Source organism: Ambystoma mexicanum, chromosome 8 (assembly GCF_040938575.1).
Source record: "Ambystoma mexicanum isolate Mex_15411 chromosome 8, UKY_AmexF1_1, whole genome shotgun sequence".
Taxonomy (NCBI): Eukaryota; Metazoa; Chordata; class Amphibia; order Caudata; family Ambystomatidae; genus Ambystoma; species Ambystoma mexicanum.
In genome coordinates this window covers 1,000,644,279-1,000,666,713 of record NC_090929.1, presented here as the reverse complement: position 1 = coordinate 1,000,666,713, position 22,435 = coordinate 1,000,644,279, and positions in this window count along the sequence as shown.

The following is a 22,435-nucleotide window of genomic DNA, read 5'->3' as shown; positions in this document are numbered from 1 at the left end:
GGTTAGTGATCTTTGGGAAGACAAAGGCCAGATGGTAGTGGTGCCAGATGACTGATGGCTGGCAGAGACATATCACTGTCAGTGGAAAAGGAAGAGCTAGTCTGGCACTGGCCACTGGAGGATGCACTCACCTCATGGTGTCTAAGCTAACTGTAGATGGTAAGGGACTGGGTGCATGGAAGCGGTAAACTGATGGACAAGTGCAGCTGATACCACCACAGGTGCAGAAATCATCCCAGGGTCAACTACCAGGCCCAGCTGATCATACTGACCAGTCGGCGTAGGTTCTCAAGTCAGCCCTCTCACTATGAACTGTAGCCCCTGGATTTTCTTCCCTGGCCGGTGTTGGGGGGGGGTGATGGACCAGCCTGACAGCACCCCACCATCCCAGACCACCTGTTCTGGGGAGGCGCTGAGCAACCTGCAAATGAAAGGATGTTCCTTCAGGAGGTGGGCCACAATGCTTCCTGTTCTTAAATGAGGCGCAATACACCAGAGGGGATACCCTTACATGTTTTTATATAAACATTTGTCAACTTATAAAAGCAGTAAACACATTACATTTATTCATAGCCACACCTGCCCCAATTCAAATCCCAACACCAAATGAACTTTGAGCAAGTTCCTATACCCACCTCCTGTGAGCATCATACTTCCATCTCCAACCTCCAACTCCACAACTATCCATTGCCTGCTTGATTCCATCTAAAAGCTTTTAGCAGCTGCAGTCTGCTCTAAACAGAAACGTCTCCCCTTTTTTGTCACCATAGTCACATATGTGTCATATCACAGTTCCTTGTTTCTCCTTTGTTATAGGTCAATCTTGCTCTAGTGAGTGCTTTACTGTCTGCCCCGCTCTGCCGTGAGTGGCAGCCACGGGCATGTCAGATGTGGCTCTCTCGGCTTTGGCAGCCCTGTGCCTTAGTAGGGCTTTGGGAGTCTTTGTTTCCTCAATGGCGATGCCGTTGATTGCAGGGCTTTGAAAGCCCATGCTTCTAATTTCCTCCATGGTGGTATTGCAGAGGCAGAGACATTCCAGGGCTTTACCTGGGTGGGGAAGTCCTAATGGAGCTCTACCCAGGTCCCGCCGACCTGGGCGGAGTCTTCCCCAGTCACCACGTTGCCCGCTCTGAGCTCCCGCTGCACCAGACGTGATGCGGCCAGGCTCCAGGTAAGTCTTTCCCCACTCTACCAATTTGCCCCGGGGACAGGGGGTAGCACCATAACACCTTCAAGTAAGCAAGGCACTCTTCTTCCAACATTCACTTTCCAGAAGTGCAGCCTCTTTGCCACTCATGTTTGTCTGCAACAACAACAACCAAACTGCCTTTAAGATGCAATTCTCCCTTTCACCTCTTGGCTTTGGCAATGTGAGTAAAATCAACGTGTAGAGAACAATCACAAGCAGTAAACTTCCCTCTTCCCCACCTTGTCTTTGCCTCTGGGTAACTTGTCTACCAGAGTATTCTAGGCATGGAACTTTTTGTCATTCTCTTTTGGCTTTAGGCAATGCTGGTACATTCTTGGCTTGGGCAGTGGTTGTATCCTTCTCAACATAGGACAATGCTTGCACCACTCTTTGCCTCTGGGAAAGGTTTAATTCAGTCTTGTGTTGGGCAATGCTTGTTTCCCTCTTGACCGGGATAATGCTTGTTCTCAACTCACACAATTTTCAATGTTTTAATCACTTTGTTTGAGAGTAACATTGTATTCAACCACGTTATAATTGACTCAGAGGCTAACCTTTGCCTCAGAATCGCTTTTAGATATACACGACCAGTCTTTCATCTGTTTTCTGACAATAAGACATCCAACTAAAGTGTCTCTCCACGTTATGCTTTTACACAAGACAAGGGAATAAAGTTTTACTCACACGTGAGTGCTACTTTTCACTCTTTCCCATTGTTCAGTCATCAACAGCCGCTTTATAACAGCATTCACTCATACGTGAGTGATCCGGCTGCCTACTGTTGCCTGCCTATATTTGCGCAAGAGTACAGAACACTCGGTTTCACTCACTGGCTTCTGTGTTACTCCCTTCACGTCGTGCAGAACTCAAACTGTTTCAGGCTTCTCTGGGGCATACATGCTTCCTCTATAAAGGTACATCTGACCCAGCCATGCAGTCGCTAAGCTTCTCGTGCTCTCAGGACTCTCGACTGCAAAACTATTCTCAGCCACAGTATCCAACACGCCTTCCGCTGCACAATCTCTGCAATCAGGTTCACATGTGGGAAGCAGTCCTCCTTCACGCCTTCCGCTGTGCAACCTCTGCACCTCAGAGATTGGGGGAACAAGACCCTCTCAGGACAGGCAGCGGAAATCTGCTTTTTCAAAGTCCTGGTGTCTCTCCTGTTCACCCACTTCTGCCTGGATTGCCAACACTGTGCTCTCTTCTTACTGCTACAACTGCTGCTGCACTAACTCCAGCTACAACTCCATCTAATAGCTGGCACCTGAGGGAGCCTTTTAAGTCTCCCAGCTTCCTTCAGGTGTAGGTTGTTAGACCTAATTGCCCGACTACTGCTGCAACATTGCTCTTCAATGCTCTTACTTGTCCCAGTAATCATGGGATTATGGGACGTATAGTCCCAATTAATAAAATTTTTCTTCTTAATTTTAAATGCAGGTCTAGCTTTCTTAAATGCATTTAAAGAAGAATCCTGTTACGCTCACCTGGCTCCCACAGGGGCGTCGGTCGGACAGCTGCGGTCTCCACCCACGTGATGCGTAGTGCAGCGAAGACTGACTGGATCTGCCCTCCTAATCTTGTCTGCTTAACCCGTAGAAATATTCTCCTGCAAGTGGAGAGATGGATTTAGCCACTTGTGGATTCAAGTGATGGCACCCTCACAGTCCTCCCCAACTAATCACCTCCAAAATGCCCTCACAGCAATCTCACCTTATATTCTTGAAAGATGAGCTCTCCATCCTGCGTGGATTTGCAGGGGCGCGTCGATTCCAGTTACTTCACTGGTTTGAAGGCTCGGGAGAGTTCCGGAGAGTATTGACTCTGAGGTTCCTGGTGAGGACCAGTAAGAATTAAGTTCATAGAGTTCAATATGTCCGATGTTCACTCTTGTTACCCCCTTCCTTTCTTGTCTTGCAGCTGGCTCGTGAAAAGATGCTCTTGTGGCAGCTGGTGGCGCTCAGGTGAGAGTCTGTATTACACGGCGCTGTCCGGTAAATGTTGCACGAGGAAAACCTGTTGTTTTGTCTCTCTTTACAGATGCGGCACGTGAAAATATGGAGAGTCACAAAAGGATGCCTCTGGTGGTAAATCAGGTAAGTCTATGGTGGTAAGAATTATATGTGTTGGTTCCCTCGGCTCACCTTGTGGTTTTCTTTTGTCTCATAGGTGCCGAAGTTCAGCGAAGAAATGATGGAGGCAGCGCCGACCCGAAGGATGCTGTGAAGACTGGTGAGTATGGCGCGGCGCTGCAGCTGGAGGTGCGGCGCATGCAGAAATTATTGTCTTTACAGGTCCGGAGACAAGATGGATCCAGAATCAGGTGTGGAATAGAAATAAGTTTGTTTTCTAACCTTGTCCCTTTCTTTCCTCTTTGTTTTAGGAGCTCCGGATTCAAGGCGGGCGTGGCAGAAGACTGGATGCAGGCTGCAGGCACGGTAAGTGTTACGCTGCTGGATGCAGAATAACGCGAAGCGTGTGTTGCTGGTCGGGCGTGGTTTAAATAGTCTCAAAAGTAGTCCCAGGTAAGAAGTCCCTAGAACCACACCCAAGTAAAAAATAGTCCCTGTAGAAAAATAGTCCCTTTCAGGCTTCATGTTGGATTGGAGTCATTTGCAGCATGTTCTGCCTGAGGTAAGTAATGACTATGAGCCTGGCGCCTCAGGCGCCAGGACTGATTCCTACTATGAGCCTGGCGCCTAAGGTGCCAGGACTGAACCCAGATAGCCCCTAGCCGGGGCTGCTGAGGTTTTACTAAATGTCTAGATGCCTGCTCCCGGGCTAATGGGCTTGGTCCGTATGCCTGAGGGTAGGCATCATGACAAATCATTAGGATTTAACTGGGATTTAACTGGAAAAAGGAAGGCAGTTTGTTCAAATAATTATTCATATGTTTCCTTTCAGCGTACCTTTGGGAGAAAGGGGGGTTTTCAATCTTATAGACTTGAACCAGTTTTGCTTTCCTTGTGGTATTTATAAGTATCACACCAACTTTGCCCACATCAACTGACTTAATATGTGGTTCAGATACATTATAACGACAATAAGCCATAACATGCTTTGGCATTCCTGAAACTCATGGGATCTCCTCACCATCCTGGGCCTTGTCTCCTCCCAGGTGATCCTCCCGCAGTACACCACCCCAAGGTCAGGAAGTGTCTGCCTTTACCTGGCCATCTGGGTGGGACTTTAGGAAGGGTTTTAGTGAGGGATCTATAGGATTCATCACACCCCCTGGTGGTGCTGGTGGCCCAGAATTTCCTACAGGCCAGTCCACCCCTGACTATAGCCCTCAGGCCACATTCTGGTATGGGTCGCTGGTGTGTTTGGTGCCAGACTAGGGTGTTTACTTCACCTGGGCTACACCACACATGCGGCCTAGGCCACTCTCTTGCATGGGGACTGCCCCGCTCACGCGAACCCGGGCGCAGGCATTATTTTTATCCAGGCCGCACCATACTCGTGGCCTAGGGCTTACTTTCACGCTAGGCTGCAGCTGGCAGATGCAGCACAGCTCCTCAATCTCAGTAGACCCTGGGGGGTGCTTGTAAAGACCAGAGGGGGGTGTCTGTACTTCTGCTCTCTATACGGTCGAGGAGAGGCACAGAGGACCCCAACCAAGATTCTCTATTATTGGTACGTGGTCGAGCAATCAAGGACTAGCTTCTCAGGAGGTGATGCAGGCTGGTTCATAAGTACAGTGTAGTCCCCAAGCACCCACAAAGGAATGTCCGCACACTGCATTAGTTAAAACACAGTCTTTATATGATTAATATTCAAGGTTATGTACAATATCACGATAACTCACTTTGTACTCGGTTATCTATAATGGCAAATGTACAGTTATACGTGGTACCACTATTACTATTAGATCTCTTTAAAGTGCATCAACTGTACGGTTAAATATCACACAAATCAGTTTGTAAAGGAAACCAACAATAGATATAATAGGAAAGCAGTTGGATAGAGCAATGGGCAGAATACTGGCTCCCACCACTAGACACAGTTCTGTGTGGAGATCAGAGGAAAGCAGTTGGTTAGAACAATGGGCAGAATACTGGCCCCTACCACTAGACACAGTCCTGTGTGGAGATCATCCCCACACCTGGGCAACCTGTATAATAAAGATATATCACAAGCCCAGTCCATATATTGTTCACAAGAGTCTTTCCAATAGTTCTGCAACCCCAAAGTACCTGGCGTTGTAGCGTTCCTCATCAGGAAATCGAAGGCCCTTCTTGAGTGCCCTCCCTTTAAGGCAGGAGTCACGGGTCGTCGAATGTACGACGGAGAACAGGGTGAACTACGGCAGGGAAGTGGCAGCTTCTTTCCTAGCGGTGCTCATCGACGGGGGAAGCGTAAACGTCCTACAAGGAAGAGGCGTGCGTCAGCGTCTCTGTGGTCTTTGGGTGGCGGGAAACCCACCGGCGGATACTCCTCGGCACGACGACGGCCTGGCCTCCTCCAGCAGGATAAGACGGGCGATGATGCAGACGAGAGCGTCCTTGGATCAAGAGTTCTTAGGCAACGGGAGCACAGCGGCTCCGGTCGGCAACGGCGGTCGTGGACGGTGGCGGACAACAGTCCGGGCGCTTCTCTTTGGGATTCCGCGGCGGTCCCAGTCTCCCGTCGGCAGCCTGTCGTAGGTCTATCTGCCAGGGAGCTTTAGCAAAAATCAGCTGGTGCATGATGATCCCTCGTAGCACGGGAAGAGGGCGCCTTACCAGGTCCTCTCTGGGTCAGTCCTTGGAGACACAGCAGCTTTCAGATCGATGAAGGAGAGCAACAGTAATTATTCTCTTCCAGCAGGGCTTCAAGGTCAAGCGTCAGTTTCACTCCAGTTACTCTTCGTAGTTTGGACTTCAGCTCTGAACACTTTTGAACATAATTCCTAGTAGTGAAAGGTCCCCAGATATACTGTCGATCGCCCCATTCATTCCGCTGGGTCACACTCGAGCATCTAATCACTACGAAGGGCATTCAGCAATCTGTCAGCCAATCAGGCACACGGTGCATTCAGGCCATTCTTCTCCATCCAGACACTGACAACACAGAATGCGGATTCAGACAAGTACCACGCCATTCAAAACTACACACTGCATTCATACCAGTTTTGGGCAGGGCTGTCTCAGTCATTGTGTCAAACACCAGAAACCAGACATCCACAACAAGAAGTGCATATTCGTCACACACTCCATTCACCTAGGTCCCACCCACAGGTGTACCCACAACATACGGTCGTTGGGAAGGCTCCAGACAGTCTGGTCGGCACTTCCCCACACTACCATATATGGAACTTCCACCCAACAGCCAGTCAGGGGAAGGGACAGAGTCAGGGCTTCCCGGGACTTCAGGAAGATCAAGGTAACAGGCGATGGAAGGCAAGAGGCCACGGGGGCCATCTTGTCTCCATCAGGAATCTACCGATTCCAATGACAGGGCCTGGGCATCCCAAAATGGAGGATGCTCAGGGCACCAGTCATTTCAGCACAGAGCTGCCACCAGCCCGTACCCTGCTCTGTGGGCCAACCACAGGTGCCCAAATACATACACTAGGGCACAGGGCTGCACCCCCACCAATGGGTGCGATATGGGTATCCCATGGGTCCGTTCACCAAAACCAAAGAAGAGAGCTGCAGCGCCAGGAGTCCCACATGAACTCCTGCGCGGAAAACATGACAGACATATGATAAAAAGCAGTAAAGGACAAGGATACGGAGGCCCTGTCCCTCCGATGCATTTCCAGCATCACAGCGCTCAAGGCTGCAACACTACTGGCAGCGCAGATCTTCTTTGCCTCTTCTTTCTTTCTATTCTCTTTCTGTTTTTTCCCTGTCTGTCTTCCTCCGACAAACCATCTCTTTCAACTACCAATTTCCAACCGTCCTTCTCTCCCTCCTTGCAATGTTCATCCCAGTGAGTGCATTGTTCTGGCCAGAGGTGACCTGGCCTTCGTCCGCATTCCCAGTGTTTCATGTGCATCCCCCATGGTGGGGAACCTGGTACAGTTAGGTAAATCCACAGTTAATCACAGATACGCTTTACCATGAATAGCCATCCTTTTAAAACCCACTTGGTGACTTGTCTTTTATTGTATATTGATTTAAATATTTAATTATCTATAACCCCCCTACTTTAAAGGCCCCGTTTGGGCTTGGGTTTACAAGAACACCCATGGGACGGTGTGAGCAGGGTGTTCACTGCTGCCTGTCATGCAAGCTCAAGTGCTGATACTCAAAGCCTCTTCTAAATAATTAATGATTAATATATGCCCTGGAGGCAGGCACCATATTGTTTGCAGGCAGCATATAGTATAGGGCTTTTGCACTCTGTTATGACTCCACCTGCTCTGCTGCCAGTCCCGCCACCAGTCCGGCAGCACAGGCCTATGCTCAAAACTACAAGTGTTTAATGTATGTGTCAGTAACACAGCCTTTGCCACCAGGTGTCATAGAGGCATTACCAGGGGTTGCAAAAGATTGCCAGGGTTCACAACTGCGACCTCTGGCGACCCCCTAAATGGCGTCCTTGCCTCCTTCTTGCAGATTGGTATTTTCTAAGCTCTTGTCCAGGATAAGGGTATAGCGGAAAAAGCTGTGATAGCATTGCATATAAGAAGAAGGAAAGGCACCCACATTTTGGGTACCATTTTATTGAAGTCCACTTAGATTTTTGTCTGGACCAGGGGCTTTATTGTTTTTCTGGCCTATTATTGTGGCTTGTACCCCCTGAAGTTCAAAAACAAGTGGGAGAGATTGTTCACTTTCATGGATAATTGGAACACTGTTCTGTCTCCCTCCAAGAGGTCTTGATTCTTTATAAAGATCTTCGGAATGATCATGCCATATTTGTGCAGCAATGTTACCACATAGAACTGATTTGTCCAACATGAGCGTCATGGTTATCGATAGCCTCAAGTAGCGGTTTCCAGCTGTCTATTGCATGGTCTCCCTTTTTCGGCGCTGAAAGCTCTTTATAAGTGGTTCTTGCTATGAGAATCTGATATCATGGATTTTGATGCTTTTAAGACTTAGCAGTAGATATTGGTTTTCTATTCTACATTCGCCATCGAACCAAGGGGCACTTTTTGTTGCCTTCTTTTTGACTATAGTGCTGACTTCAGGGACCCTAGAGCTTACCCTGTCATCAATCTTGACATATGCCTCCAGGATGTGATGGTTTGAAAGAGAGGGAGTCAGCACCTTGCTCTGGAACCTTGACTCCAACACTCCATATGTTCTCATTTTACTCAATCTCTCTTCTGCCTTTGATACTGTCAACCATGCCATCCTGCTCAACCGGCTCCGTAATAACCTGGGTATCACTGGTCAGGCTCTGGCGTGGCTGACCTCTTTCCTCTCCAATCGACCCTCCCAGGTCCAACTGGGGTCCTTCCTCTCCGACATCTTTTTCTCTACCTGTGGTGTCCCCCAGGGATCTAACCTCTCTCCCTGGCTGTTCAACCAATATTTCGCACCGCTTGTCCACCGCATCGCCGCTCTCTGCCCCAACTTTCAGTGCTATGCGGATGATACCCAGCTCATTTTCAGGCTGCCCTCGGCCTCAACCCCTCCTTACCTCATCTCTGACTGTCTATCTGCTATCCAGGAATGGTGTGCCGCCAATGACCTCTGCCTTAATGCCAGTAAGACTGAGATTCTACTCATCGGCACATCCACTCCCTCCTTCCCTGCTACTCTCTGGCCAGCCTCTCTTGGCCCTCCTACCTGCAAGGCAAAAAACCTTGGGGTCATCTTCGACTCCACACTCTCCTTCTCTCCTCATATATCTGACGTCTCTAAGAAGTCACACTACCAGCTGCACCTCCTCAGAGGTATTCTTCCTTTCCTCTCCTTCCCCCAGAATCTCAATGTCTCCTGAGCCCTGGTTCTCTCAAAGCTGGACTACTGTAACAGCCTCTATCTAAATCTGCCTGCCTCTACTCTCCGCCCTCAGCAACTTATCCAGAACAGGACTGCAAGACTTGTCCTTGGCCTCAAACCCAGGGATCGTATCTCTCCAGGACTGAAATCTCTACACTGGCTCCCAGTGGCTGCGAGGATTAAGTTCAAAACCCTTTGCATTGTCCACAAGGCCTTCTGGGGCCTGGGGCCTAAATACCTTCAACTCTCTCTTCCTAAATATCTTCCTTCTCGAGCTCTTTGCTCATCCATCTCCAACTCCCTCAGGGTCAGCCGCTTCTCCAAGAAACGAGTTGGGGATAGATCTCTCTCCGCGGCAGGGGCCTCCCTCTGGAACAGCCTTCCTGCCTCCCTGAAACTTGAGAAGAACCATCTCCGGTTCCGGAGGCACCTCAAAACCTTCCTCTTTGCTTCTGCCTTCTCCCCCCTCTCCCCTGCTAAATTCTTGACTGAAATTGCACTCAACCTGCAACTGGGCCGCTCTCCACTTGCACTGCCTCCCTTGCAACCCCTGCACTGCGGGACTGTCTCTGTATCCCTACAGCCCCCCTTACCAGCACTTGTCTGCACTTACCTTGCACTTGCCACCAGTCTGGCCCTATTATTTATCTGTTGTTCCACTACCCTGTACTGCACTTTCCCCCTTCCCTTTCCCCTTGCACTCTTCCCTTCCCTCCACCCATGCACTTGCGCGATCTGAATGACACCTGGCCTAGTAGGATCGTTGTCTGTCTTCCCTTTGTTCCCCCCCTCCCTGCCTCGTCACGCCTTGAAACACTTGTGTATAGGCGCGTTACAAATGCCATATCATATCATATCATATCATAGCAAAAGGTTTTCAAGCCAAGGAAATCTGTTGCAGTGAATTAATAGTTACTTTTCCTATTTTTTGATCTGTGCCACACTTGATCACCCGTCTTGAATGGCTTTGGGCGGATTCGAACCTATGAGTTTTTTTTACTAATCATGGTCTAATTTGGAAGTTTAATGAAATGATAGCTTGAATAAGCAATGGCCACTCTCATTTCTTTGGATTATTGTAAAATCCTTACATTTTGTCCACATCCTATGCTCAATTAGATGTAATCAATGTGACTGCCATGGATGTCACTAATGTATGTGGGTTTGGCAAGTCAGTCCCCCTGGGCTCTTGCATTACACACTCTTAACCCTGGGGACAACCACAATCATGTGACTTCTAAAGCATTTCTGTGCTGTCTTTTAGGGTAAGTTGCATAGGTCTGGGATGTCCCAGGCCATATCTCTGTCTTTTGTCAAGCCATCAGTAATTTCTAGTAGCTCAAATTGGAGATTCAAATCCTGGGTATAATAGCATATGCATCAGGAATGGAAATACTATTACATGCATCTATGTGTGTAGTTATCAATTTTAGCAACTCAATGCCATTTTTGTTTACTGGTCTATTTTATACATTGAGCAATAACAGCCTCATACCACCCGGGAGGGTAATGAGTAGTTCTTATAAGTCACTACCACCAGTGTCTTTACATCAACTACTGCTTTAAGAGCTGTGTCTATCCATGTCACTAATCCTCCTCTAGGCCTGCCCAGTCTCCTTTTAATAGAGGGGATAAAATAGGATGCAAGGCCCTGTATGAACCTATTCTCAATTGCCCATGTTTGTTGGAAGCAAATGATGTGATGGGTACTAATACAATTACACCAGGGGTCATCTATGATATTTCTATTTAGATACACTATGTCCAAGGACAGAATCCAAACTTTGGGTATGAAAGGTATACATTAATTAGCTAGAGTGACTCAATGAATCCCAACCCACAGGTGCTTAGGACAACAGTCGACTTTCTCCAGGTACTCATCCTTGATCACTAAGAATGTATTTGTTGATAACTATTGGACTTCCGAACCTATTGATAATGAGTTAGTAGGGTTTTTTGAGACAGAGGGATGAATTGACTGAAATGTTATGTCAGCCAGATTATTAGAATTTGGTGGTTGGGGTCTCAATTGAATTTGGATATTGTTAGGTCGATAAGTTATCTGTTCTATCGCTAAAACGCCATCAGCAAGGGAGTTCTTTTTCAGGACCAGTCGGATGTAATCCATTGAGCCCAGCTGCTCAACAAGGTGTCAACGGCAGCTCACAATGTCATCCCTAATCACATAGCAACACCCTCTTTTATCCCTTAACCAGTGAATGCATTAACCAAAGAATCCTCGTTCTCTTTCAAGCCCCTTGCGAGTCATGGTACATTCACCATAATATGACAATGTTGGTGCGTGTTTGCCTATGGGGGGGTGTGTTCAAGTATCTGGGGTGTCTAAATATTTCTCTTTTGTTTTTGGCCACCCCAGAATTAGGGAAATGAGTGCTCCTATATATTTTACTATCCCATTGATCATGGATCAGAGAGCAGACTTGAGGGGTCTCAGCAACCTTCCTTGCTGGAGGTGGATTCTTTGATGTGTATGTATTAATGTTTTTTTACCTGATCAGAAAGTGGCGGTATGACAAGCTTTCGGGTATCTCTCAGCAACACGTCTTGGATGTTCAAATCGGAGGGCGTTCTTTGGTTGTGAACGAGTTTAGTATATTGCTATACTCAGCATTATGGAGTTTTGTGGTAACAACTCTGGGTTGCCTATATTTTATTACTAGCATACCTTGTTTTACATATTCTATTTCTTTGTGTTTTGTACTAACCATTTCCCTTAAGTTTTCTATTTCTTGGTGTAACTTTATAGAACACGCACACATAAATGTGGATAGCCCTGGTAAACGCAGAGACTTCACGGCAGGACTCATAGACCTTAAGGTACTTAAACCTGTCTTGGTATACTCGTTACAGAGTTAACATCTGTTTCAAAGGGCTTTGTATTTTAGGGAAGTGTAACTCATAAGAAATGATGTTTAGAAAAGTGTGCACAGCCTTTGGAATACACAGATGCTAACGAAATGTGCAATGTTTGCAGACACTCAGATAACACTGTATCTGACAAGGCCTGAGATGAACATTTCAAGTACCAGAAAATAACCTGCTGTTAAAATGGGGAACTGCCTAACCTGAGGAGAAAGAGAACAGCAGTTTTCAAGAGAAAAAAAACTAATTTGCTTTTTATGCTGCTGTGTTTTTGAGGAACATTTAAAATCAAGGGGAACGGAAAAATGCATATTTTAATAGTTGAAAATGTGAGTGGGACCACATTAAAGGAAGCCAGAAGTGAACTCTTGGCATTTGTATTCTGCCCATGCCACCTCCCTTAAAATGAGATGTAAAACATATACCATGCTTTCTCACAGAGATGAACTAGTGTAGGTTCAGCCATAAAGATAACAACTGGACCTGACTGTAAATACCGAACTGGCATTTATGGGTTGCATATGTGGATGATGGGTTCAGATTAGGAACAATTAATGGGGGTTCAGCAGATCTGTGGTGTCTAATCAGATCGTTCAATTCCCCAGGCCCTCATGAAGGCAGAAAAAGAAAATACCTGGAAAAACAAAGATCAGTCTAAGAAATCTCCAGACTTGGAACCTGGCCAAGGAGGGCAGTCCCAAAAGTCATCAAACCTTGACAAACCAAACTTCAGAGATCTTATCACTGCCAGGCCTCTAGTAGGTTGTAAATATGAACCCTAAACTAACAGCTAGAGAACAGAAGACTCCAGATGTTCTGTGGGTGACAGACCCAACTCCAGAAGCTATTTAATATTTTGTATTAGAAAAATCCATTTATGCACAGTGGGATTCAATATTTCACCCATAATTCTTGAACAAAAACTCATAGAAAGTTAATTTGTCTTTTGTAATGTTCATCTAGAAATGCTCTATTAAGTGGTAGAAAAAATGAAATTTGTGTGATGTAATTTTCAGTATGAAAATAAGGCAAATTTGCATTTTGTTGCAAAGAAATGGCACACACTCGTGTGTCATATGTCATAGCTTCCATGGGAATGAGCCTGTCACTTTGAGATGGCAAAATAATGTGTACAGAAAAGTATCAATAAGTTATAAGCCAAAATATGTAACTAATTAACCATTGCTTCCATTATGATGAGAATTGTGTTGTTTGATTCACTTCAGAGAGAGGAATCTGGAGAGCAAATTAGTAAAGTGGCCATATGTGTGGAAATTACAAATGTATAGGCAATATTTAATACAAGAAATCCCTGAGATGACATCACATTAAATGGGAGGGAAACTGGTTTTAGAAGTTACTGCCCCTTTCATTAATATGTCCAATGACTGCAGAGGGGTATGTCTATTGTAATGTCACTTTTGGCACACTGTCCAATCACATACATTGACCAATTAGATTGGGGAAAGTAAACACAATTCAAAAAGGTGGGTTTACTGCCCTATTTAAGATTCAACACACACTCACTCAGGGGCAGACACTGACAGACTCATCCGCTCACTGACTAATTGGAAGAATGAATAATTGATAACAGAAATGTGAAGAGATAGTGCAGTGAAGTCTCTGGGTTCAAAAGAAATTTCCTTCTTTCCAACCCATTTTGGATTATTGCCAACACCCTGAAAGTGAGGGCTAGTAGGAGGTAAAGCCCTAGGTCTTCTTTGTGGGGAAACATAACAGATAGGCTGTGCAGGAAAGCTGATCCCATCTTGCTGACTGATGCCCACCTGTTCCTAGCGGGCGAAAATTGAACCAGTCCTTAAAAGGGTGCCTACTTGTCTGTGGGCCAGCCAAAAAGAAATTCATATGTGAGTATGATATAAAGGGGAAACCATCCTGAGAGGACTAATATTATAAAAAAGAATTAGACTAAATCCTGGCCTTGTTATTTGTAAGTACTATGGGGCAGAGGTATAGAAACTGACTGTACATCCGGGAAATAAGAAAATATTTCATGAGTATATGTGCTTCTGCAATTCAAGATCAATGGGATAGTTATGGTTATCTGTATATAGTGAGATCCCCTGACTCCTTCTCTGTACATTGCGCAATCACAGACGAGCAAAGAACATCTCACTGTGTGCATATCTAGAAAAATAAAGTAAAGTCACTTCCTGGATACGCCATCGAGTAGAATACTGTTTTTAAAGCTAAGTGCTCCAGACCAAAGGGAGAGGGTGATTATTCACTACCCATTCTGTTGCTGTTTAAAGTTTCCCATTGAAAGTGAGACCAGTGTGCTCTTACACAATAATTAAATAGAAACATCACGGAAGGGAATCTAGCCTACATACATGTTGAACATACATTTTGCTTTTTACAAGCCATTTACATACCTGAAGGTCCAGTAGTTTATTGGAATTGAGTCTAAAATGAAGTGGAAATTCTGACATGTCTATTGCGTAAGGGGTGGTATTTTGAATAAAGGGGAAGTAGTGAGAATTGGAGAGTCAGGGATATTTTCAAGCAATTTGTTGTTTTTCACAAATGAAAGATGCCTCCTGGACACTTGTGCATTCAATCCATGTGCCTGTGTGCTCAGGATGAATTCAATGCATGAATATAAAACATTCTTATAATTCTTCCAGGGTGCCATTCCAAATTCCAAATAAGTCATCAATATATCTAAAAAGATATTCGAGGTGTTTCTTCCATCTCTCGTTTTGCAAGGCATGGGTTTCTTCTATTTAAGCCGTGTATGTGTTGACCTACCTTGGAGCCATAGCAGATCCCATCGAGGTACCTGAGATCAGTACAAAGTACATATCTTCAAACAAAAAAAGTTGTTATTTAGAATGTTTTGAGTAGTTTCAAAGTGAATAGTTGATCGGCTTTGAGGAATGTAAGCGCACATAAACAAAATATTAATCAGCCGCTCTCAATATCGAGCCAGCCAAATGTATAATTTAACTTTAAGTTAAATTTAATTTTTGTTTCACGGCTCATTTAGATTTACTCTGTAAATCCACTTGTCAAAACCTGGACTACTCATTTCCATCCATAGGAACTAAACACTTCCAATATGGCACGCTGCTTCCCCAGACACTCCACTCAAAAGCACAACTTCTACACACAAGCACATGCGCTCAGGTTCCCATGACAACCAGACCCATCTCGGAACGGTAACAGCAAGCATGTACAGTACCGCCTGAGTTGGCCCATTCTGTTGCCACGGACCATTGTCAGTAAGTGTTTTAACTTCCATTTATCTGTCTGATGCAGTCGAGGCACTGCAATGATACACATTGAGCGGTGGGACTCTGCAAGCCACTACGTGGTTGCAGTTACCTGTTCACTTTTGGTACCTGAACTCCAGCAATTTGTTATTAAGCAGCATCTTTGTCCCACATGACATGCGAGCGAGGAACTGCCATTATCCTTGGCAGCGTAAAGCCTGCAGCAGGGGCCAGGCACCGATTAGGCCATTACAGATCGTTAAGAGGCCAGCAGGGGGTATGGTGTCATTGATTGAGTTGTGTGTCTCTCTGGAGAGAGCGGTGCTAGCGCACCTCCCTCCAATCAGGAACTGCAAATGCTACCAGTTAACATGCCATTTATGCGTCCCCAGTGTATTTAAAGGGTGCTTGGAAACCCTGCAAAATGCTTTAATTTTGAGGGAAGCCTGGTAAACAAACATTTCAGGCAGAGGGTCCTCTGTGCCTGAAATGGCATGGCCTAAGGGTGGGTGGGGGGGGACATGTGGAATTTTTAGTGCCTCCTCCCGGGAAGGATCTGTGTTTGCCCTTTGCCCTCCCAGTGGTATCTCACAGATGGTTGAAAAAGTTTCTCTGGACCTCACCCCTCTCCTCACCAAAATTGAAGAGAAAATGTCAGAAAACACCCCAAATCCGGTTTCCCAGCAACAGAATGTCACCCCATGCATGAGGGGAGTCCAAACATTTACTTGGGCGGTGCATAAGTACTCCGAATGGGAGTCGCAACCTTCTCCGCCACGTGCGGACAAAAATGGTGGTCGTCCGCTTTGAACGCGCTGACTCCGTGGCATGGAAATCCTGAGAAAAATGCCCCAAGAAATCTCACTGCCTCAGCCATGTGGGTTTGTGTGTCGGATCGACCACGCGACCTTGTTGCCAATATGCATTGTTGCTGGTGTGCCCCTCTGGCCCCGTAAGCCCCCCTCAGAATATGGAACACACGCGACACAGTGTTCTCTGTCTGGGCTCCACGGTCACACTGGCAGTCTGTGGCATGCCCTGTTTATTACGTAAACACACGACAGAGTTGCATCACTCCGCGGCGTGTGTGCCTTTAAAGGTACACTCACCACAGTCGAGACCCAGCTTAAGCTGCCTGTCCTTGGTGTGTTAACCTGGCTGATTGATGCAACAGCCACAGGCAGCACTGTTATCTGAGGTGGGCCAAAGCTACCCCGTTGCAGGACTTATTTCCTTTTCAAATTCTGGCCTTCTTCAGCTCAGCGCAGTTTACCTGCAGGGTTTACGGTACGTGTTAGCAGGATGTTGCTTCTTAAAGTAAGTGTTAGACCTGTTACCCCCCACCTCGCCCGAGTGTCTCCAGTCCCATTTTGCTCCTCTTTCCCGCCCAGTGTGTCTTCAGTCTTTCTCTTTCCCAATCCACCATTCTCCCCACCTTGCCCCTTTTCCCTAGCACCCGGCCATCTACCGCTCCCTATTCCACACCACAGTATTGCTCGTCGATTTCTCTGGCACGGCTTACGTTTGATCGCAAGCTATGCTCTGATGGCACCTTTGTTTAAAATTAGGGCAAATGGGGACGATGAACAACAGTAGCTCTTCATTGGTAGCAACGATCTATGGCTTTCTTTACTTTTAAACAGCTTTTTCAGGATTCAAGTCTTTCCTGTGTGGTAAACAGAAGACATCCACACTTTATATTATAACATGTTTAAAATAGCAGGGAGGATCCATTCAAATGACATGAACTGTGCCTGCCCTGTGTGTCTGATGCTGGTCACTGAGCCCAGCCCTGCTCGTCATGCTTAGTGGTTCTGGCCACTGCAGCAGCAGATCACAGCGCCTAACCTCACTGCAGCAACTTATTGGGTTACTACGCCTGGTGCCGGCAGCTGCGTGTGAGTTCAATGCACAGTCTAAGTATGACAGCTCAGCAGGTTACTGCATCTGCTTCAGAGACTAACATGTATAGAGTTCAGTATTAGTAATGACCCTGCTGACAGGTCTGTGTACTTTTGTTATTTTTTTATACGGTTGGAATAGATCCGATCAGATCATCACCATGTTCTGCTTCCATAGCGTTGATGCCCAGCCAAACAGCCATCATCAGGAAGGTTTTGCATGCTCTTGGTGCCAGAAAGGAAGGAGGCAATTGCTCCCAATGCTGGACTAGGTGGTAGATGAGCAACAAAGATACAGCCAACCATATACACTGCAATAAAGCTGCACCCAACACCCAGTGCCTGCTAGTGCCTGGCACTTCTTCATGTCATACCCCCACTAATGTTGTAGCACCAGATTTTCGCTTACCAGTTAAATTATTAAATTCGGGTGGCTTTTGAACTTGTTTGTGTGGCAGAGGAGGGGCATACAGGTCTCATCATATGGACCTCTTCTCTTGTTGGGTGCCATAAATATCCCAGCACCCCTTTGCCACTTTAGGCAAAGACTCTCACTTATATCACAATTCAGATAAGATATTTCTGAAAAAAGGTGCCTGATGCACGTCCCATCTTTGGATTTTGTTTTTTTTGCAATATTTAAATTGTTGTATTTAAAATGGTACACACAATCTGAAGAATCCCACAATACAGCTTCCTTCCCTTTCTGCTTAGAGTGAGTAATCCTAGACGCATGCAAACTTAGTCATGTTCACCCCTTAACCAAAAACGGGTGAATAACCATGTAATTATCAAAAATATACATATTTTAATATTTACCAAACCACATTACACATTACAATATATTTCTCTTAAAATACACACACCAATATGATCAGAACACATTCTGAAACACATGTCTATGCGTATACATATTCTGCAAATGGCAAAGAAGCTAACACTTAAAACCCTTTCTGTGCCTAACTGTAGGGTAAGTCTCTTTTTTAACCACCACTGTTATTAATACTACCCTTTTAATTCATATGGCCAAAAGGCTGTGCCAACACTTGCCTTGTCGCGGACTGTACTGTTCTTACTGTCCCACTTCTACTGCCTTCACTACTTTCGGATCGGTTATATTGCAGACTTTGCATTGGTCTCCCAACGTTGCACTGGTAAACTTTCACGTGCTAGCTGTAAGGACCCACATTTCACTACTTCCTTGTGGGAGTAGAACGCAGAACGGTATCCCTGTCCACTACCGACAATACTCGCTTAAGATCTTCCCCAAAGTGTCTCTTTCCGAAAAATGCGTGTGGGATCTTTCACCTTAGGCCTTCATAGATGTTACTACCCATATAGTAACGGGATCTTGTGGAAGCTGTACGTGCTCCCCGTCTGATTTCTGTACAGCACGCTATCGCCTGGTGTACCACAGAGCCAGAGCCATTGTAGCTCATGGTAGCCGATGTATTTAAAAGGGTGGCATCTTTTATACTTTGCCAGCATAGTTGTTCAAAGTTCTCCTCCCACTGATTATTTTTCCAGGTTCATTCATTTTATTGAAAGGCATGTGCTAATTTGTCTTGCACACTTTCCTCTAAGGTAGGGGGCTGCAACCTTTGGCTCTCCAAATGCCGTTGACTGCAAATCCCAAAAGTCCTAGCCAGCTTAGTCAGTGGTGAGGGATCATGGGAGTCATAGTCCAAAACATCTAGAAAAACGCAGATTGCAGACCCCTGTTCTAAGGGGGAAGGTCAATTGAACTAAATTTGTATGTTTCACTTTAAGATATGTTCAGTTACTGAGTGACACGAGGGAGCTGAACCCATCCAGCTCACACACACACCCATCATCACTGCTATATTGCGGAGGCCAAATCAGTCACCCGACACAAGTTTCCAGTGACAGTGTGGAAAGGTTGTCTTCACAAATCAAAGACTTTATGAAATAAAAGAAAGGGCAAGGATGGGCCAAGAGTACCTGAAAAAGTATTGCATGATTTATTACAATAGTTGTGACTTGTAGAAATGCTAGATATTACTGGGTTAACATGAAAGTGTTTATAACATCTTCTGCCAAGAGATATTACCCTACTTATGAACACAATTAAACAATATTTTTGTGTTTACACTGGAAAAAAGTTATTGGTGATTTTTTGAAAGGGGCAAATGGAAAAATACTGATTAACACGGATTCTGACATTTTTCGAAAACACTGGAAAAACACCCCGGCAGTAAAAAAAAACAAAAAAAAAACCGCTAAAACAGGATACTCTAAGCATATCTCACGGGAATAGCATCTTTGCACTAGCTGCGAGACTGAAAAGAAAATGTGGTTCTTTAATGCTGTATCCATAATGCTACGTATGCTGGTATCTTCCATTATTGCATAGCGAGTGCACACTAAACAGCTAAGATCATGTCATAGAGTAGTAACGTGAGCAAGTCCAGGATGGACAGGAGATCTTTCTGCAACCAGCTAGTCAGGAAATGGAACAAGCCACCAGAGCCTCTCTGCCTTGAAAGCAATCTCCTCACCTTTGGATCTTTGAACATCCCTATTCAACCAGTAATGTTCTGCATGGCAAGCCCTCTGACACAACCAGCACTATGAACCTCCTCGGAGTAAAACGTGGGCTCGCTAAAGCAATACACAAATACAAATCGGTAGGTCGGGGAGAAGGTGGAACTCCTGCAAGGGCATGTGGTTGAAAGACTAATGCTGCTGAATTTCCTGCGGAGTCATGTAGGTGCACTCTAGTGTTCTTCCTACCTCTGTGGTGCTCCTCTGTGGTCCCAGCTGTGCTTGGAAGGGTTGCTGGTCACCATTACAATCCTAAATAGTAGGAATGCAGTGGTCAAAGCTAGTGGGGATATGCACCTTCCAGCATTCATTGAACTCTTGCAGGCAGTCAGATTATAGGAGCTCCAGTTTGGCACAAATGTCCAATCTGGAAAGCAGAGCTGCCAGTGCAGTGGATTCACGTGTGTTTTCTGTGCTGGGTTGTAGCACCAAATAGGCAAAGCTTGGAGTTTGGGAGGGCTTGGCTACAGGGAATAGATTCTGCAGGTTGTGCAATCTCCAGGGCGCACCAGAAACTAATAGACACATTTATTTATTATTTATTAGTGTTTTTAAAGCGCGCAGCGCCCCGTAGGCATTGTGGCGCTGTTACAGGTAAACTTACTGGTTACAGAGGAAGAGGAAAGCATGGTGGTTACAAAGCAGTCCGTGGAAGCAATACAGGCTTAAAGGATACATAGCTTGGTGGTTACATAGCATCACGTGGTTATAAGCTTACTTAGAGGTTCCATGTTAGCATTACAGACTTAATGGTTACTAGCTTAGTGGTTATATCAAAGCGTAGGATATCTTAGGACCAAACAATTTTGGCTGTGGTGTCTGTTGGGCTCTTGCACATCGCCGACATTAGCTTTGATCAAACTTTGGCTGAGAATCGAGACGAAGCTAAATGAACACGGAAAGATTGGCATGGAGACAATGCAGCACGATTACCTAAATAGTGGTGCACAGTGTGCATAGTTTGTATGGAATAATATATGTATTCATTTTTACATTTGATTATGATGATTTTAGAATAACAGAGCAGCTCGCCTTTTGTTTATCGCACATTGCGCTACTGCTGAGTTTATAACTCTTTCACATTAATTTGAGCACCTTGATCTTTAAATAACTGAGTACCACGCACAGCTGAGCTGTCCTTCATGAGGATGTGAAGAGTTCTGGGAAAATGTGTGACTATGTGGATGCGGCGATGTTGTACTTAGTGTAGGGGTTGTTGCGTCACTCTGCACTTTACCACTTGGTATCTCAAGTACTTGGACTGTCGCTTTGAGGGAAGTGCTAAGGTATCCCCATGCCTTACTCATTCAGAAAATTATAGGGCATGACATCCCTGAGTAGCGCCTGTCCACCGTGGATTGTAATTAGTAGCTTGACTCTAGTATTTGTATAGCACATTAAGGCTTTATTAATAATTGTACTGCCTCTATGTCGACACGTGTTTCGACCATTCGGTCCTCATCAAGACTGGGCTTATTTTACATGTAAATGATTAACATTAATTGTCAAGGGTATTAAGTAATGGTTTGTTTCAATTTAGGCATTGTGACTATTAAGCATCACATTTTCCAAAAATAAATACATAAACAATATAAATTTAAATACAATAAAGCAATTGAATAGTTATTGATCCCAACATGAATCATCCCATACAGAATTGTTATGGCCAATAACAGAAAATATGGGGTTGGTAAAGGGAGGATTGGTAAGGAGGGAGAGGCAAAACATACACAGCAATTGCATTGATAATAGCAAGCTGTTTCATATCTGAGAACACCAAGTAATTCATAGAATTTCACACAAAAGTGGCGCACGCGGCTGGCGCACAGTGTGCGCATGCGAATGTCTGCGCCAGCCGCGTGCGCTAAAATTGATATCCGCGCACAGCGTATTCATGGATTTTAGCCTCCAAAACCAGCCGTGGTGCATAGTGGCGCAGCGACCGTGCAGCAGCGCCAGTTACGCCCCCAAGAACGCCCTCGCGCAAGGAAAAGCCATCAAAATTCCCAATTCAGCGCAAAGGGCGGCGCTAACCCTGGACCAGTATACAGGGTTGGCAAACAGCAAACGCCGAGCGGGGAACGTGTATTACTGGGGTGCGTGGGAAGTTCCACACGCGATTTCAGCAGGGCACATGTATTTCTGGGGTGCGATTACAGCAGGGTACGTGTATTACAGGGGTGCGTGGGAAGTTCCACACGTGATTTCAGCAGGCTACATGTATTTCTGGGGTGCGGGGAAGTTTTACACGCGATTCCAGCAGGGTACGTGTATTACAGGGGTGCGCGGGAAGTTCCACACGCGATTTCAGCAGGGTACGTGTATTTCTGGGGTGCAGGGAAGTTTAACACGTGATTTCACAGGGTACATGTATTACAGGGGTGCGCGGGAAGTTCCACACGCGATTTCAGCAGGGTACGTGTATTTCTGGGGTGCGGGGAAGTTTTACACGTGATTTCAGCAGGGTACGTGTATTGCAGGGGTGCAGGGAAGTTTTACACGCGATTTCAGCAGGGTACGTATATTACAGGGGTGCGCGGGAAGTTCCACATGCGATTTCAGCAGGGTACGTGTATTTCTGGGGTGCAGGGAAGTTTAACACGCAATTTCAGCAGGGGACGTGTATTACAGGGGTGCGCGGGAAGTTCCACACGCAATTTCAGCAGGGTACGTGTATTTCTGGGGTGCGGGGAAGTTTAACACGCGATTTCAGCAGGGTACGTGTATTACAGGGGTGCGCGGGAAGTTCCACACGCGATTTCAGCGAGGTACGTGTAT